This window comes from Scyliorhinus torazame, chromosome 29, assembly GCF_047496885.1.
Source record: "Scyliorhinus torazame isolate Kashiwa2021f chromosome 29, sScyTor2.1, whole genome shotgun sequence".
Taxonomy (NCBI): Eukaryota; Metazoa; Chordata; class Chondrichthyes; order Carcharhiniformes; family Scyliorhinidae; genus Scyliorhinus; species Scyliorhinus torazame.
In genome coordinates this window covers 34,536,905-34,549,793 of record NC_092735.1, presented here as the reverse complement: position 1 = coordinate 34,549,793, position 12,889 = coordinate 34,536,905, and the positions used below count along the sequence as shown (strand labels likewise).

The following is a 12,889-nucleotide window of genomic DNA, read 5'->3' as shown; positions in this document are numbered from 1 at the left end:
GGGGTTATTGAGTTACGGGGATGGGTGGAAGTGAGGGCTTAAGTGGGTCGGTGCAGACTCGATGGGCCGAATGCCTCCTTCTGCACTGTATGTTCTATGTACCTGAACAGGCGCCGGAATGTGGTGACGAGGGGGATTTTCACAATAACTTCATTGCAGTGTTAATGTAAGCCTACTTGTGACAATAAAAGATTAATATTATTATAACCCGGATGTTCGTGAACACGATTAACATACAATTGACATACAAGGCCGAGCACAGGAAGGAACCACCCAGTCTTAGAAACCTCCTCTAACATTTAAACCAAATTTGGCACCTCTGAGGGCCTCATAGGGTTAATAACTATTCAATGTCTCACACACACACTCACACACACACAGAGGACTGTGTGAGGGGGCAGTCACTGCTCTCACAGATAAGATGTTTTCTCCCCTCCCATTCCTGTGATGTCAGTGCATGTCACAGGCAGAGAGAGAGAGAGAGAGAATTTCACTGCTCCCCTCTGAGTCTTCCTAATCCCAGGATCAGGAAAGCTGGAGAGGCCGTGGACCCGGAGCATAAAAGCTCTCAGTCTCTTTCTACCGGTGAAGATGGAACTAGACATGTTGACGAATGTCCTGCAAACCGGTGACCAGGAGGTGATACAGAAAGCCTTGCTCGAATTTAACAAAGAGGTGAGCTGTCTGTCAGAGAGAGAGAGAGAGAGAGCGCCCCGGTCTCTGAAGCAGCTGGTGAACTGCTCCACATAACAGGTTTAAGCAGCACGGCACTAAGACGGGTTTGTGCGACCCGTTGCATGGCGTCACAGAACCACACGCCCAAACCCCCCAGAGGAAACAAGTATTTTCCGACGGCCACGGTTCAATTCCCTCCCGGTTTCCAAACACGGACCAACCCTGCAAATGCTCCTCTCCCCCAGCTGCTCGCACCCCGCTGGAATGCCACGCCGCGGCCTAATTTTGGGGATCTTCCCGTGGCAAATCTCTTCTCCCTCTCGTCGCTCTGGTGCGAACGGACGGTTGTTCCGGTTCGGAGCTGCTGGAATCCTCGTGAATCCCCCAAACTGATTTTTTTAAAAATATTGGCGAATGTAAACCGGCCTGGGTAGCTGACCAGGTCCAGCTGGGCAAAGTTGGCACCTCACTTGTCAACTAGATGCTGTCGAATTGCTAACTGTGAATGTTTCCTTTTGGCTGGGATCCACAGGAGGGTTTAGCGGGTCTAATTGCATTGATTTGTTAAAAGTGTCGACCCCCGATGGCAGGGTCAGAGGTGCAAGAAAGGCTGACGGGCCTGTAACAGGCCCCAATGTGGACCTGGGTGGTGGGGGTGAATCGGAGTGTTGACCTGTGCACAGAAGGTCGCTGCTCGAGAAGGCTGAGTGCGAATGATCGACGCCCGAAAATTGTTCAGCTTATTCCAACCTGCAACTGTTCCCTGAGTGAATTAAACGTCAGGTGGAATCTGCGCCATGGGCACCATGGCAGGAGGCCTGTGAGGGATACAGGCCAGGGATTCTCCGATGCCAGTCCGCCTCGCTCCGCTGGCATCGAGGGACAGAGAAATCAGCGGCGGGATTCTCCGACCCCCGGCTGGGTCGGAGAATTTCCGGGGGGGGGGGGGGGGGGGGCGACGTGAATCCCGGCCCCCGCCGGCTGCCGAATTCTCCGGCGCCAGGGATTTGGCGGGGGGCGGGAATCGTGCTGCGCCGGTCGGCGGCCGCTGGCAGCTGCCCCCCCCCCCCCCGGCGATTCTCCGGCCCGCGACCAGGCCGACTGGCCGCCCGTTTACGGCCGGTTCCGCCGGCGTAAATTACAACAGGTACTTACCGGCGGGACCTGGCTCCACGAGCGGCCTGCAGAGTCCTCGGGGGGGGTGCAGGGGGACCTGGCCACGTGGGGAGGGGGCCCCACGTTGGCCTGGCCCGCGGTCGGAGCCCACCGATCCGCGGGCGGGCCTGTGCCGTGGGGGCACTCTTTCCCTCCGCACCGGCCGCTGTAACGCTCCGCCATGGCCGACGCGGAGATGAACCCCCCTGCGCATGCGGTGTGATGACACGCTGGCGTTCCCGCGCATGCGCCAACTCGCGCTGGGCCGGCGGAGGCCCTTCCGCGCCCGCCGGCGCTAGCCACTCTGGCGCCGGCCTAGCCCCTGAAGGTGGTGGAGGCATTCGGCAAAATCTCCATTAGCCACAGCAGGAGACAGAGAATGTCGCCGACATGAGGGAGGGGAGATGCCGTCATTAACGGTGAGAGAGACCTGGAACGTTGTAAATCCCGTTTGCGACACGTCCGCAGTTTGGTGTTTTGCAGTGGGTGTGCACAACCATGGAATCGTTGCCGTGCAGAAGGAGGCCATTCGGCCATCGCATTTGCACCGGCCCTCCGAATGAGCACCATGAATTAGGCGCCATTTCCCTGCCCTATCCCCAGCCTTACACATTGACGTCTCTCGACCTGTTATTTGCCTCAAGGACAATTGAGCCAGCATGTACATCGCCAGTTCCTTTGCTTTCCCTGAACATCACTTTATCGTTTTATTTGCGATTTCATCTGTAATTGTTCTGCCCCATTTTACATATTTCCTTAATACCTGTTTGATCGGCCCTTGGTACCGCTTCCTATCCGACTACAACACCTAGAACCTCCTCCCCTGACACTCTGTGACCAGACATAACCCAACCTTACTGCCAATAGGGAGCCTGGTTTAAACATAGGGGCCCCGGTCAATGGGGCTTCCCACTGTGGGCAGCCCCACGCCGTCGGAAACCCCCGGGCAGCCGGCAACACGGAGAATCCCGTAGGCGTGCCGCACCAGAAATCTGGTGAAGCCCGCCCAAGGGCTCTGCTGTTTAACCATGATGTTGCGATGCTGCCGTTGGACTGGGGTGGGCACAGTAAGAAGTCTTACAACACCAAGTTAAAGTCCAACAGGTTTGCTTCAAATCACTAGCCTTCGGAGCGCTGCTCCTTCCTCAGGTGAGTGAAGAGGTGGGTTCTTTTCATAGTAGATTTTCACAGTAACTTCATTGCAGTGTTAATGTAAGCCTACTTGTGACAATAATAAAGATTATTATAAAATAATCTCTGGGAGCGTCTGACTCGTTGAGAGTTAAGTTACGAGTGAGCGTGTTGCTTGTCCATCACAGGATTCGATTCTTAGGTATACCTCAATGATACCTGGACCCGAAGAGCTAAGTCATGAGGAGATTTATACAAAGCAGGGTTGAATATCCTGGAACATGGAAAGCTGAGTTGATCAAAGTTTTCCAGATATTAAGGGGAACGGATTGGAAATAATTGCCTGCTGGTTGGGGAATCCCAAACCATTCACACCAAACCTTCCAGGGTGGGAATGTGGGAGCACCTCTACACACAAAGAGTGATAGAAGTTTGGATTTACTTCTGCAAACACCGATTGGCTAATTGTTCATCTTAAATCTGAGATTGATAGACTGCTCACCAATGATATTAAGAGATATGGGGAGAAGGGCAGCACCTGGAGTTAGGTCACAGGTCAGCCATCGTCCCATTGATTGGCAGTGGTACAGGGTCAAGGTGTAACCTCCCCCTCTTCCTACATTCCGACCACTCCCCCACTTTGAGCTATCACTTGTCTCTCTATAATGAGTAAATCTTTCACTTCCATTAGCTCGAAACACATTAACCCAATTTCATTGCGAATTGTAATCTGTTTAGCGTTAAGCGGATGGTGTTAGCTTTAGAAGATGGACTGTCTGAAAGCTTTCAGTTGATGCACTCACTCTCAAGGACTTAGTGTCGCCCGGTCACAGGCATCCGTTTGGAGAGGTTCACACCCCAACACCCAGCTCCCCTGACCAGACATGAAGACGGACGCATGGGGCAGAGACCGGCCAATCTGCTCGCAGACCAGCACTCGGCCACCCGTGTCTGGATTGCCGTCTAGACAAGATGGGCATTCGGGCACCAGCCTACGCCTGACGTGTTCACGGGTGCAGGGGTGGTGGTCCCGGGTGTAGAGCCCAAGGTGAGACCCCCCCACCACCCGCCCCCCCAAGGAATTCTTCTCCAATGGTGATCTGTTGAGGGGCATTTCCTCATAAAACCCAACGTGGGTGGGTGGGGCTCAGGTCAAACTGCATTCGCACAGGGTTAGGCAAGAAGGGGGTTGGTTTATCTTCTTTTGCGAAATTTCTTCCACCCAAGTTTGTAAATGATGAGCGATTCATTAACCTCCCTCATGGTCCGTAACACACCGCGGACCCATTATCCCCATATCCCCCCCTTCTGGGGGCCAACAACGATGGAGAAAGCACAGAGTTAGGAAATGTATTTTAAAACCAAAGGTTGCGATGCCACACGTGTGGCATACAACATGCGTGACAGGAATGCCATCTTATTTCAATCTAATCAGAGCCCACATTTGTGAGAAGACATATTGCTAATGTGGACTGTGCAGTGTGGGTGGGGATATTGTGGTCTTTGTTCATTTTATGTTTCTCGGAGCAAACACAGATTCCGAAGTGGGCAACAAGAGTTTAAAATGATCTCAGATCTAGCTTCCAGTAAATTTGGTGGTGTTCGTTTAACTTTGCTCTGAGTCCACACCCAGCCTTAAGCAATCAAATACAGTGAGCATTGATCAGTTTCCAGACTCACAGAATAAAACACAGAACATAGACATAGAATGTACAGTGCAGAAGGGGGCCATTCGGCCCATCGAGTCTGCACCGACCCCACATCATTGGACTGTGGGAGGGTGCAGAGGGGGGACTACAATGGGGGCTACAGTGGGGCTTACAGTGTGTGGTTACACTGGGTGTTACAGTGAGGGCAGTGGGGATTACAGGGGTGTCACAGTGAGGGCGACAGTGGGTGTTACAGCGGGGGGTGTGGGGGGAGTTTACAGTGGGCGTTACAGTGAGAGGAGTTTGGATACAATGGGAGGTTACAATGGGGGCTACAGTGTGTGGGAGTGGGGGGGGGGGTTGCAGTTGGGGGGCAGGGGTGGGTGGGTGCAGTATCTTTGTAAAAGTGTTATATTGTGATTGGGATTCCCGATCCCCCAATACTCCAGATCTTCGAAATTGATTCTTGGATGTGGGCATCGCCGGCTAGGCCAGCATTTATTGCCCATCCCTAATTGCCCCCTGAGAAGGTGGTGGTGGTGAGCTGCCTTCTTGAACCGCTGCAGTCCATGCAGGTACACCCACTGTGCTGTTAGGGAGCGAGTTTCAGGATTTTGACCCAGCGACAGTGAAGGAACGGCCCATATATTTCTGAGTCAGGGTGGTGAGTGACTCGGAGGGAACCTCCAGGTGATGGTGATAATCAACCATCAATTAACAGCAGATAGTCCATTCACTATTGCATTGATGGTTGTGGGATCCTGCTATGCTACAAATTGTCTGCTGCGTTCCCGACATTACAACCATACCATTTCTTCGTTCGTAATATCGTTTGGTTCGGCCGTGGGAAAGTCGCTCTCTCTGAAGTGCTTCATTTAAAATATATACATGATAGAAGTGGAGACATGGAAGAAAAATACTTTTTGTTTGATTAACAGTGTAAATTATACCAAGTTATCAACACTCAACGTTCTTCCATTTCCTGGCATCCCTGTTCCTTGAACCAAGTCTTTGTGTTTTCCCCCCCCAGTATGCCCAGTGTTTCTTTTTCAACCAAGAGGAGAGAGAGAGGAGAAAGGTGAGTGAAATTCAGCACACACGGCAGCCCAGCGATGTACAGCAGTAACATCCGTCATTCTGTCAGGAAGATTCATCTCCTCATTCGCAAGACAGCGCCTCCAACAGTGCAGCTCTCCCTCGGTACTGCAGCCCTTTACTCGACCCAACATTGCTTAGATTGACTTTCGGCCCCGCTGGCCCGCACGAGCTTCCCCGCCCCCCCCCACCCACCCCCCCCTCCCCCCCCCCTCCCTCCACTCACCCCCCCTCTCCATCTCACCCCCATCACCAGATCGTTCCATTCCTCATGTATCCATCATTCCCTCAAACACATCCGTTCCGATTGCTGCCTGAGCTTTCCTGCACCAACCTCTGGGGTAAAGACCCCTCTTCCCAGTTTAGGAGGTGGGAGAAAGGATGGTGCGAGGGCACGAGAGGGGCATGAGTGACCTCAGAAAGGCCCAAACACATCAAACTTAGATTAATTTCTCATAACCACATTAATGATTTCTTTGTGTGCCAGGTTGGCACTGCCAGAGTGCTGGGGGCAATGTCAATGTGTCAGGTCGGCACTGCCGAGATTAGGGGCCTGAAATGGAGGTGGGGCCATGAAGGGGGTGGGCATGAAAGGGTCGTGGCCGTGAATGGGGGGCGTTGAGGGTCGAGGGCATGAAGGGGCACATTCGATGATTTGGGGGGGTGGGGGTGGGGTCTTTGCCGAAAGGGAGGGGGGGCCTGAAGGAGACCCTTTTGGAGGGCCCCAATGCCAGTGACCCTTGGAGGCTGGGGGAGGGGGGCAAAGGGGGTTGATGATGGCGAGGGTGGTGGTGATGGGGGGAGGTGGGGGGGGCCACTGAATCCCAGGTGCCTGTGACGTTGCAGGGTGGCAGTCACTTTGAGATCGGGGGCCGTTCGAAGATTGCCGCCCGATCCCTGCGAAGTCGGCCGGCGTCTTGCGGCCCCACGCATGACCTTTTCTGCGGGTTTCACCCCTGGCTCCGAACAACGACCGTGCGGAAGGCCAGCGATGGGATTCGCACCGGAACAGCCGGCGTTATCACACTGGCTCTCCCAGCTGGAATGGCACTTGGGGGGGGGCGGGGGGGGGGGGGGGGGGGGGGTGGTTCCTGCCCACTGTCTCAATTCTATGTAGAGTTTCCTCGCCAGGATTGAGTGACCTGGAGTTTTTTTTTGAGAAATTAATCTGCGAGAGCATGTGAGCGAAAACCTGGGAGAAAAACTGTTTCGAACGCGACATAGAGAGAGTGAAGAGGAATAAAACAGGCCAAGATCTAGTTTACCATTTGGAAGAAGGAGCCATCTGTCGAACTATCCAATAGTGACTCAAACCCCCAGGACCTTCCTGTGTGAAAATGAGAATTGCCCAATAGTTTGTGGGCGAGGGCACTGAAATTTTACCGTTCAGTCACCGCAACGCCTTTTTAAAAAATATTTTTATTAAGGTCATTTGAAAATATTTATAAAAATAACATAGGACAATGACATCAACATGGTATAATAAACATTTCCCCCCCCCCCATCTCAATCTTCACACACCCCAACCATTCAACAACAATCCGGTCCCCCCCGCCCCCCTCCCCCCTTGGCATTCTGCTTCTGCCGACAGTTTAATTTTCCCCGAGAAATTCGACGAACGGCTGCCACCTCCGGGTGAACCCGGCCATTGACCCTCTTAAGGCGAACTTTATTTTCTCGAGACTGAGAACCCCAGCCATGTCACTAACCCAGGTCTCTGCACTCGGGGCTTCGAGTCCCTCCCCATTAACAAGATCCGTCTCCGGGCTACCAGGGAGGCAAAGGCCAAGACGTCAGCCCTCTTTCGCCCCCTGAACTCCCGGCTCTTCCGACACCCCAAAGATCGCCACCTCCGGTCTCGGCACCACCCGTGTTTTTAGCACCGTGGACATTTGCCTTAGCAAGACCCTGCAAAACCCTCTAAGCTTCGGGCATGCCCAAAACATGTGGACATGATTTGCTGGGCTTCCCGCGCACCTCGCACACCTGTCCTCTACCCCGAAAAACTTGCTCATCCTAGCCGCTGTCATGTGTGCCTGGTGACTACCTTAAATTGATGAGGAGGGTATTAACCCTGCTTAGGGCATCCGCCCATAGACCGGCCTCTATCTCTCCTTGCTCGTCCTCCTACTTGCCCTTAAGCTCCTCCAACCGGGGTTTCTCCGCCTCCGAAACCTCCTGGTAAATATCCGATACCTTCCCCTCTCCCACCCAGGTACTGGTGACTACTCTGTCCTGTATTCCCATGGCGGCAGCAGCGGAAAGGCCGGAACCTGTTTTCTCAGGAAGTCTCGTACCTGCAAATACCTAATCCCATTCCCTGCTGGCAATTCAAATTTATCCTCCAAAGCTTTCAAACTGGAAAGCTCCTGTCTATAAATAGATCCCCCATCTTTCTAATTCCTGCCCTCTGCCAACTCCGGAACCCACCATCTAGCCTACCCGGTACAGACCTATCATGATTATCAATCGGGATCCAAATCGATGCTCCCTCCACTCTCTTATACCTCCTCTATTGCCCCCAGATTCTCAGAGCCGCCACCACCGCCGGACTTGTGGAGTATCGGGCCGGCGAGAACGGAAGAGGAGCCGTTATCAGTTCTCCCAAACTTGTGTCTTTGCATGACGCCGCCTCCATCCGCTCCCATGCCGACCCCTCCCCCACTACCCACTTCCTAATCATGGCTATATTAGCCGCCCAGTAGTAATTGCAGAAGTTCGGCAGCGCCAACCCACCCCGACTGCGCTCCAGCAACACTTTCTTCACTCGCGGCGGTTTTACTCACCCACACAAAGCCCCAACAATAACCTTCTTCACCCGCTTGAAAAAGCCTTTAAGATGAAGATGGAGAGGCACTGAAAGACATACCGAAATCTGGGGAGGACCGTCATCTTCATGGTCTGTACCCTCCCCGCCAGTGATAGCGGGAGCATGTCCCATCTCTTAATGTCCCCTTTCGTTTGTTCTACCAGCCGGGATAGGTTTAACTTGTGTAGTACCTTCATTTCCGGGCCACCTGGATTCCCAGATACCAAAAGCTCTCCCCTACCATTCTAAGCGGCAGCTCTCCCAGTCTCTTCTCCTGTCCTCTGTGACAATAAGCAATTTTCATTTCATTTCTTGCCTCGATCGCAAACATCTCGCTTTTCCCCCATGTTCAATTTATACCCTGAAAATTTTGCCAAATTCCCCCAAGATTCGCATTACTTCCCCCATCCCCTCCAACAGTTCTGAAATGTACAAGAGCAGGTCATCTGCGTAGAGCAAGACCCGGGTGCTCCACCACCCACCAGCCCCCCCCCCCCCCCGAACCAGCCCTTTCCAGTTCCTAGAGGCTCTTAATGCCATGGCCAATGGCTCTATGGCCAGAGCAAACAGTAACGGGGAGAGGGGCAGCCTTGCCTTGTCCCCCAACCTCAGCCGGTTCGTACGCACACTCGCTACTGGTTCCCGATAGCAACCGCACCCAGTCAGTAAAGCCCTCACCAAACCCAAACCTTCCCAGCGCCTCCCACAAGTAATTCTACTCCACCCAATCAAAAGCCTTCTCCGCATCCATCGCTACCACCACCTCCTCTCCTTCTGAGGGCATCATAATAACAATTTAAAAGCCTTCGAACATTGGCCTTGAGTTGCCTGCCCTTTACAAATCCCGCCTGGTCTTCCCCTATCACCCCCGGGACACAGTCCTCTATCCTTGTGGCCAGTATCTTAGCCAGCAGTTTGGCGTCCACATTCAGTAGAGAAATCTGCCTGTATGACCCGCATTGCTCCGGATCCTTCTCCCGTTTCAAGATCAATGAAATCGAGGCCTGCGACATTGTTGGGGGGAGGACTCCCTTCTCTCTTGCTTCGTTAAATGTACCTCACCAGCAGTGGGCTCAATATCTCTGAAAAATTCCACCGGGTTAGCCCGTCAGGCCCCGGGGCCTTGCCCGACTGCATGCCCACCAGCCCCTTGGTTATTTCCTCAATCTCAATTGGGGCTCCCAGCCCCTCCACCAGGTCCTCCTCCACCCTCAGGAACCTCAACTGATCCAAGAACTGCCTCATCCCCTCCACCCCAGCCGGGGGTTCCGACTCATATAATTTACTATAAAAGTCCTTAAACACCTCGTTCACTCCCGCTGGGTCCAGGACAGTATTACCGTCGCTACTCTTTACTTTACCTATCTCCCTGGCCGCCTCTCTATTCCTGAGCTGGTGTGCCAACATGCTGCTTGCCTTTTCACCGTACTCATAGATCGCCCCCCCTTGCCTTCCTCAACTGTTCCACCGCTTTCCCTGTGGTCAACAGCCCAAACTCCCCCTGTATCCTCCGCCGCTCCCTCAGTAGCCCCGTGTCCGGGGCCTCCAAGTATCTCTTGTCCACCTGGAGTATCTCCTCCACTAATCTATCCATCTCAGCCCGTTCCACCTTTTCTCTGTGGGCCCGTATCGAGATTAATTCTCCTCTGACCACTGCCTTCAGAGCTTCCCCAAAACCGTCGCTGCAGAGACCTCCCCCGTATCATTTGTTTCCAGTTAGTTCTGGGTGGACTTGTTTGCCCGCCCACAGATCGCTTTGTCCACAAGCAACCCCACATCCAGTCTCCACAGCGGGCGTTACCCTCTCTCCACACTAACCCCATAGATCCACCCAGTGCGGGCATGATCCGACACTGCGATTGCCGAGTACTCAGAATCCATCACCTCCGGTATTAGTGCCCTGCTCAGAACAAAAAAAGTCGATACGAGAGTATACCTTGTGGACATGTGAGAAAAGCAAAGTCCTTCGCCCTTGGCCGTGCAAACCTCCATGGGTCTACTCCCCCTATCTATTCCATAAATCCCTTCAATTCCTTTGCCGCAGCCGGCCTCCTCCCTGTCCTGGATTTTGACGCGTCCAATTCCGGATCAATGACTGTGTTGGAAGTCCCCTCCCATGATCAGGTTATGAGACTCTAAGTCTGGGGTCTTACCTAAAACCCGCTTCATAAATTCCACATCGTCCCAATTCGGAGCACATATGTTCACGAGTACCACCCGCACCCCCTCCAGCTTCCCACTCACCATTATGTACCTACCCCCCTTGTCTCCCATCACAACGTCTTTTAATCTATTTTTTGCCTGTTTATTTCCTGTCGCCGTTTCCTCGGCAGCGTGAAAAAACTGGAAGAGGTAAAGGAATTCCTTTGCTGCTTCGCTCTCAATCCTCTTAGCAAGTGCGATTGCAAAGTGCAGCATTTCACTGCTCCCTGCCTCGAGCTTCCTGATGGTTTAGAGCAGTTTACCCAGGCCTGCCCTTCCCTGCTCCCCCCCGCCGCTTGCTGCTGCTCCATGGTGTGGTGATGTGGCCGCTCTGGCGGTTTGTCAGGGGTAGAGTTTGTTTTTTTTCCTCTCTCAGGTGCACCTCTCTTTCGATATTTGGGTGACAAGATTCATAGAATTTTTAAATAGAATTTACAGTGCAGAAGGAGGCCATTCGGCCCATCGAGTCTGCACCGGCTCTTGGAAAGAGCACCCTACCCAAGGTCAACACCTCCACCCTATCCCCATAACCCAGTAACTCTACCCAACACTAAGGGCAATTTTGGACACTAAGAGCAATTTAGCATGGCCAATCCACCTAACCTGCACATCTTTGGATTCCAGGGGCTTGTAGTTACGCATCACCCTTCGCAAGCTCAGGGTGTCCCAGAGTGATCCGCAGCCAGTGAAGCTCTTTTCCCAAGTGCAGTCACTGTTGTCATGCGGGAAACGGGGCTGCCGATCGGCGCGCAGCAAAATCCCACAACGTGGCAAAAGCAAATTACTTTTATTTTATCTTTACAAGTTTTATTCCCCAATTAAGGGGCAGTTTAGCGCGGCCAATTCACCTACCCCCACATATCTTTTGGGTTGTGGGGGTGAGACCCACGCAGATACGGGGAGATGTGCAAACTCCACACGGACAGCGGCCCCGGGGACGGGATCGAACCCGGGTCCTCGGCGCCCAGGAGGCAGCAGCGCTAAGCACTGCGCCACCATGCCGGCCCCCGAAGCAAACTACTGCGGATGCTGGAATCTGTAACGAGAACAGAAAATGCCGGACAATCTCAGCAGGAATGACAGCGTCAGTGGAGAGAGAAACGGAGCGGATGTTTCGCGGCGGGAGGGCACTTTGTCAAAGCTGGAAATAGCAGAACTGGAAATAGGATAATGGCCAGATATGTTTATGATAGTGATGCGACCATCGATTCACTCGAAGACACGTGGAGAAGTAAACCGTGGTTTTAATCAGCTTAGAACTGAGCCTGCCTGCGACCGGTACAACACTGAAGGCGGCCCCCGCAGGTCGGCAGCTCTTATACTTCCTGTAAAGGGGGTGGAGCCATGGGCGGAGCCCGTACATGCCCCAACATATCCCCTGTGGGTGAAGCCACACAATAGCCCCATAGGTAGAGCCCACAGGGTTACTAACATAACACAGTGCACTGGTGAATTATCAGTAATTATACATTCATCACAGATAGTTGAGGGAGAATTATATGTCAGGACACTGGGGGAATACATTCTCCCCGTGTCTGCGAGAGGCTCACCCCCACAACCCAAAGATGCGGAGGGTAGGTGGATTGGCCACGTTGAATTACCCCTTAATTGGATTTAAAATTTTTTTTAAGAGGACATTAGCGGTAGCTTCCCCTCTCTTTCAAATAATGCCACGGGATCTTATGCACCCGTTGAGAGGGGAGACAGGGCTTTGGTTTAATATTTTACCTCAGAAACGGCATCTCCAACAGTGTGGCACTCCCTCAGCACGGCACGGGAGTGTCAGCCAAGGTTATCAGTGCTCAAGCCGACCTCTCGCTGATAATAAATAGCAGATTAGTTACGTTCCTCAATATTTTCGAGAACTCCAGCCCTCGTAGAGTTAAGACCCCTCCTTTGACCATAAGACCGTAAGACATAGGAGCAGAATTAGGCCACTCGGCCCATCGAGTCTGCTCCGCCATTCAATCATGGCTGATATTTTCTCATCCCCATTCTCCTGCCTTCTCCCCATAACCCTGATCCCCTTATTAATCAAGAACCTATCTATCTCTGTCTTAAAGACACTCAGTGATTTATGGGTCACTCAGTTGGACCCCGGTGTGGCTAAGGCCATCTTAGTTCAGGGCAGTACCTTAGTCAATGTGGTTGATCAAGGGCGCAGCATAAAATT

At 52.9% G+C, this 12,889-nt stretch overlaps 1 long non-coding RNA gene across 1 annotated transcript; it reads left to right on the top strand.

Moving 5' to 3' along the window:
- Positions 1 to 417: 417 nt before the first annotated feature.
- Positions 418 to 5,688, top strand: LOC140403791 (uncharacterized). The gene is made up of 2 exons (XR_011938415.1): positions 418 to 675; positions 5,641 to 5,688. It is a non-coding gene; the product is annotated as an uncharacterized lncRNA (long non-coding RNA).
- Positions 5,689 to 12,889: the final 7,201 nt, after the last annotated feature.